Here is a 6025-nt window from a genome sequence, read left to right on the forward strand (position 1 = left end):
CATTTACATTACTAGTGGGAGTGAGACTTTAATATTCCAGTTCATCTACTGATTTATTCATTTCTATGGTCAGATCTCTAAGTTTTAAGAACTCTTATTCTGAGCACCTGACATTTTATAACATCTTTTTTTTTTCTTTTTCCTTTTTCTTTAGTACTAGAAAGTAACCAAATTTCCCTATATATGCATAGGGAATCTACATCTAAATGAGTGTCTGAAATCATGTGGGAAATGAGGGTGTGTCTCCTGAGCAAAGGAGTGAGATGGGGCCTGGGGCCTCCAGGAGAGTGGAGGGGCAAGGACAGGATGGCTCATGACAAAGATGAGAAGTTCTATAATTAAGTTTGCCCTGACATATAGGTTGGTTTCTTGGATACAAAGCTCGTTTCTGGTAATAACCCTAATTCTGGGTAAGACCACCCATTTTCATACCAGGTAGTTCTAGAAGTGGTCAACGTTTCTTAAGATGAACCCCTGATGAACCTCAGATGGGAATAATTCACATGCCAAAGTGGCCTGTCTTGGGGACAACTTTCTGAACATCTTTGGAGGCCTGTCCTTCAGCACATAATAAATGAGGGAAGAGCAGATGAGGATGAGGATGGGGCCAGGATCAGGCGGTAGATTAGGCTACAGGCCTCCACAGTATGGCTGGGTCCTGGGGCAGGACATGGAGGGGCGCTGAGGACAGAGGGGACAGGCTGGTCTATGGGGCCAGAGCACGTGTGTCAGGGGTGGAAGCTGTGAGGAGAGATAAAATCTGTTTTCCTTATGCATAATTGGTTTTAGTTTTTTTTTTTTTTTTTTTTTGCATCTTTTGATACTATTGACAACAGTGGTCAGGTCCTGTTAGGGCTCCTGCTTCTCTGCTTTCACAACAAACACGCTCCTTCCTCCTTGCACAGGGCTCAGGTGGGGTTTACATGTGTCTTTGTCACCTTTACTCAGTGTCCATCTCTCCTGACAGTGCAAGCTCCATGTCTCCAGGGTCCCCTCTCTGCTCCCCATTGTATCTGCAGGGGAGGTAGCTTGGGGAGGCTGAAGCTAGCCAGGGAGAGGGGTTCTGGGAAGTGAAGGGAGGCAAAGGCAGAGAACACTTGGGAGACGCTCTCTGGTTCACTGAGAAAGCATTTTCCAAGTGTGGTTCGTGGAGCCCTGGAAGTCACCCAGACCATTTCATGGGATCCATAAAGTAAAACTATTTTCAAAACATCACTTAGACACCATTGTCTTTTCACTATTATGGCATTTGCTGAGGTAAAATTTAGTAAGAGTGGAGCTTATAGTGTTAGGGGGAAAGGATGTCATGAGCTAATCCCATACAGGCTTTGTGGGCTCCACCCCCACTCCAGACCAAAGCCATCAGGACATTGGGAAAGACAAATCCTGTCACCACCAAAGGGAAGGTGGCTGGGACCTGAGGGTGGAGTTAAGCAGCCAGGGTTGGTATAAAACCAAACACATTGGCCTTGGGGGGCTCGCTTTCTCGTTCGCCTCCTAGTTTCACAACTCCTGGCTTGCAGCCAGCTCTCAGAGTGCTATTTGGGGTTCCAAATCCGCGGATCGGGTAGGACACATTTAAAACTTGTCTCCCACTTTTCTCCCTGAGTTGTACATTTGCCCTTCCCTTGTAAATAAACCTTTTATTAACCTTTCATGTGTGCCTGCAGTAGCGTATTGATAAGTCCTTTTAAGCGCACGAGTGAGGACCCACAGTCAGGTACCCCGTTTTGTATGGGGGCTGCCCTATAACAATAGTACCACTGCAGAAATAGTGATTCTTCACCAGCACTTCCCTGCAAAGACAAACATTAAAGCCTTTTTCACTTGAAAATATCCTGGAAAAAGCATTAAAAGTTATCTTCATTATCGTGTCTTCCTCAGCTCCACATTTTAAAATACCTGGTGTGCTGACCTGGAAGGAGACACAGAGCACTTCTGCGGCATCCCCAAGCCCTGTGTCCCAAGGGAAATATTTGTATGAGATGAAATAGACTCTTTGTGGGCAACACAAATTTTACCTGATGGATGAATGACACAAAATAAGGTCATTTAAATTTGGTTAATTAGCAGACACTTTCCTCAAAATGAATGTCTTTCTTGAAGGAAATCAACAGTTGGCAAATGACAATAATTTTGCCTGATAAAATATAAGCTTTCAGAGAAAACCAGAATTATGGAAAATTGCATCACTACTTGACAACTTACAAATTTTTCTTTTGGGATTTGTGATTAAAACATAAAACTTTTTTTTGATCATTTGATTCCAGTGTAATTAACACTAAAGATCTATGTAACTTAGTGAAACAATGTATCACCTTAAAAAAACTCACATTATCACAAGTTCCAACCAATATGTAAGAGAGGCCTATGGAAGGTAAACAATAAGAGATAGTCCATGATATTATTTCAGGTTTCATTTTGCAAATAACCTTCGAAAACTACCACCTGTGTAATTTTAATTCAGTGTCAAAGTGGAATATTCACAATTATCTGAAAACACTACTACATTCTTCATTCCTCCAGGCTGCTGCTTCTCCCACTCCTCCCTAAGGTGGGGAAGAGGATTTGGAGCCTCCCCTTTCTGTGGATGTCACTCTGTCACAGCATCATGTCTCCCTCTCACAGGCTCTGTGGGGTGGTGCAGCCTTGATGACCCCATAGTCACCTCCCTTCTCTCTCCCCATTTCCTGGGGGTTTCCAGGGAAGACAATCAGCATCATCCTGCTCCAGTTACAAAGTCTCCAAGGACCCTCCTGGACTACTTCTCCCCAGACCCCTGGACGGGGTGTGATGCCCCTCACCCTCCTGCTGCTGCTCTAGGGGCCCTGGCCCTGATGGAGACCCGGGCGGGTGAGTGCGTGTCCAGCTGGACACTGTTGCCCCAGGAGGGAGGAGCAAGAAGCCCCCTGAGGGTGCAGGACCCCAGGAAAGGCTCATCTTCCCCAACCACTTGTACCCCCTTCAGGCCCGTTGTGTTCTGGCCCCTTCTGTCCCTCCCGCCTCCCCTGAGTGCTCTGGTCCCCTGAGTCTGGGCCCTTCTTGGCCCACCCCCCTTTTCACTCTCACGGCCCCGCCCCTTTCTCCCCTCCAGGCCCATCTCCCTGGGCCCTGGGCCCACGCTGAGAGGAGGGTCAGCCCGGGTCTCCCCTCCCTGGCCCCAGGTTCCCGCTCCCTGAGGCTTTTCTACATCGCGATGTCCAGCCCCGGAAACTGCAATGGCAACTGGGAGCCCCGCTACATCGCCGTGGGCTACGTGGACGACATTCAGTTCGGGCGGTTTGACAGCGACTCCCCGGGCCAGAGTGTGGAGCCGCGGGCGCCCTGGGCGGGGCAGGTGGGGCAGGAGGACCTGGACGAGGAGACTCAGAACCAAAGGTACAACGCACAGTGGTTCCAAGCGCTCCTGAGGGACCTGCGCGGCCGCTACAACCAGAGCGAGGACGGTGAGCTTCGCGGAGCGGGGCCAGGGTCAGGTCACACCCCCATTCCCACCCTAAGGCCGGGGTGTCCCGAGTCTCAGGGTCCACTGACTCCTTGAGGCTGGTGGATCTGCCAGGCCCCTCCCCGGGAAGGGACTGTCCAGCCGGCCCTTTCATTTCAGTTTAGGTTTATTCAGGGTGAGTGGGGCGGTTATTGGAGGGTGACCTCCGGGCTGACGTCTGGGCGTGGCTCAGGGTCTCACACCCTCCAGAGCTTGTGTGGCTGTGAAGTGGGCCAGATCTGCGTCTCCTCGGCGGGTATGAAAAGTTCGCCTACGACAGCGCAGATTTCATCTCCCTGAGCGAGGACCTGCGCTCCTGGACCCCCGCGGACTCGGGGCTCAGATCACCCAGAGCGAGTGGGAGGCGCAGGGGAGGGCCGAGCGCGTCAGGGACTGTGTGCAGAGCAGGTGCTTGATGTGGCTCCGCAGACTCCTGGAGTTGGGAAGGAGGTGCTGCAGCGCACAGGTAAGAGGGGCCACAAGGCCTCGGACCTCCCTCTCCGGGAGCCCCTAAGAGGAAATGGAATAATGGACAGAACAGCACCTGCTTTCTGGGCAGAGAGGGAGGAGCCCCCCTGGGTTTCATGTTCTGTGCTAGAGAGAGACTCGCCCAGAAGACACCACTTTTCTGGACAGTTAAGGAATCCAGTCTCTCCTGAGGGAGGGAGGCCATCCTGAAATAACTCTCCCTGGATCCTTGTGACCCGGCAGCCATCCTGGGAACCATGAGTTTCTCTTCAAGGTCTTGTTTTTGGTCTGAGAACATTTCTGGATCTGACTCCTGCCTTTCTGTGTCATGCACCCTCCACCCAGGTCAGGAGCAAAAGTCTGTGTTCTCCTTAGAGACCTGCATCCTCCTACCCTGGGCTCTCACCTGATTATCACAGATTCCCCAATTAGGCTGGTTTCTGGGTTTTGTGCTTCTCCCTCCAAACCAACTGTCATGTCCATTCTGGGGTTGGTCAGTGAGGCTGCTTCAGTGTCCAGGAAGGAAAAACCCAAAGTGTGAATTTTTGACCCTTCTCCTCAGATCTCCCCAAAACACAAGTGACCCACCACCCCACCTCTGAGCATGAGGTCACCCTCAAGTGCTGGGCCCTGGGCTTCTACCCTGCGGACATCACCCTGATCTGGCTGCGAGTTGGGATAACCTGACCCAGAACACTGAGCTGGTGGAGACCAGGCCTGGGGGCGATGGAACCTTCCAGAAGTGGGCAGCTGTGGTGGTGCCTTCTGGAGAGGAGTAGAGATACATGTGCCATGTGCAGCATGAGGGGCTGCTGGACCCGGAGTACTGAAATGGGGTAAGGAGTGGGACGTGGGCACTGAGCTTCTGCTCAGAGGAATCAGGAGCCCTTTTGGAGACCTTCAGAGGGTCAGGATGAGGCCTGGGGCTCAGGGTCTCACCTTCCCTTCCCTTCCAGTGCCCCCTCCTCAGTCCTCCATCCCCACCACGGGCATCATTGCTGGCCTGGTTCTCCTTGGAGCTGTGCTCACTGGAGCTGCGGTGGCTGCAGCTGTGAGGTGGAGGAATAAGCGCTCAGGTGGGGAAGGGAGCGGGGGTGTTGTCCACTGGGGACTTTCATGTCCCTGGAAGAACTTGCCCTCCTGGTTACTAGGGAGTCTGATCCACACACATGTGTTGCCCAGTCTGGAGCGGATTGCAAACACTCACTCTTTGTAAAGTACTATGAAAATGAATCACCAACTGTTCACCTTATAACTATAGTGATAGGGATCTGTTTCCCAGGAAATGTCATAGGGGAAGGACCCTGCTGTGGAAAGACTCCAATTCCCTTTCATATCCATTCTTCATATATCCCACTCCTGACCTGGGTCTTCTGTCACAGTTCTAGAAATTTCCCTGTGACCCACACTTGGGGATTCCTTTAAGACTTGTCACCTGACTCCTCCCTTGTCTTACATGATGTTTCTTCCCACAGGGGGACACGCGCTCAGCTACACTCAGGCTGCAGGTAAGTGTGGATCAGGGGTTGGATCCTGAGCCCCTGAGGACAGCGTAGAGGGAACTCGAGAGAGAGTCATCCTCATTCGCTCCTCTGAGGGTCTCATCTCTGCGTTCTGACCAGGTCTCTTCTGTGCTTCCTCGGGCAGCAACAGTTTCCAGGACTCTGGGATGTCTCTCATCCCCTGGGTCACCCCAGAGGATGGGGCCAGGTTGTGGGGAGCTGTGAGTGGGACAGTCTTAGGATATAGAGACTATTGAGAATGTTATCACCTAATGTAATTCACCAGAATTTCCTCAGTATTATTTTCTGTCATAGAATGAGAGATCTGCCTTGTGTGAGACTGAAATGTTACAGGTTTCTCTTACCCCCATTTTGTAACTTCAGGATTCTCTGATTTATTTAATTTTATTTGTTTTCTAGCTGTCATTGAGTGATATAAAAATTTTTATTAAATCTATTTATTTGTTCTCTTACATCATTGTTAATTTTTGATTTCTCTCTCAGGTGTAGTCCTTATAGTTCTCTCACCACCATAGCACCATGATCCATCACTACAGTCCCTTGTGCTCTT

General features: G+C 50.5%; 1 pseudogene; it reads left to right on the plus strand.

Moving 5' to 3' along the window:
• The first annotated feature begins 3196 nt into the window (after positions 1-3196).
• LOC119251324 (patr class I histocompatibility antigen, A-108 alpha chain-like) lies at positions 3197-5354 on the plus strand (annotated as a pseudogene).
• The last annotated feature ends 671 nt before the right edge of the window (positions 5355-6025 follow it).

This window comes from Talpa occidentalis, unplaced genomic scaffold (assembly GCF_014898055.3).
Source record: "Talpa occidentalis isolate TD23 unplaced genomic scaffold, MPIMG_talOcc4v2.1 talOcc4.2, whole genome shotgun sequence".
NCBI classification, from domain to species: domain Eukaryota; kingdom Metazoa; phylum Chordata; class Mammalia; order Eulipotyphla; family Talpidae; genus Talpa; species Talpa occidentalis.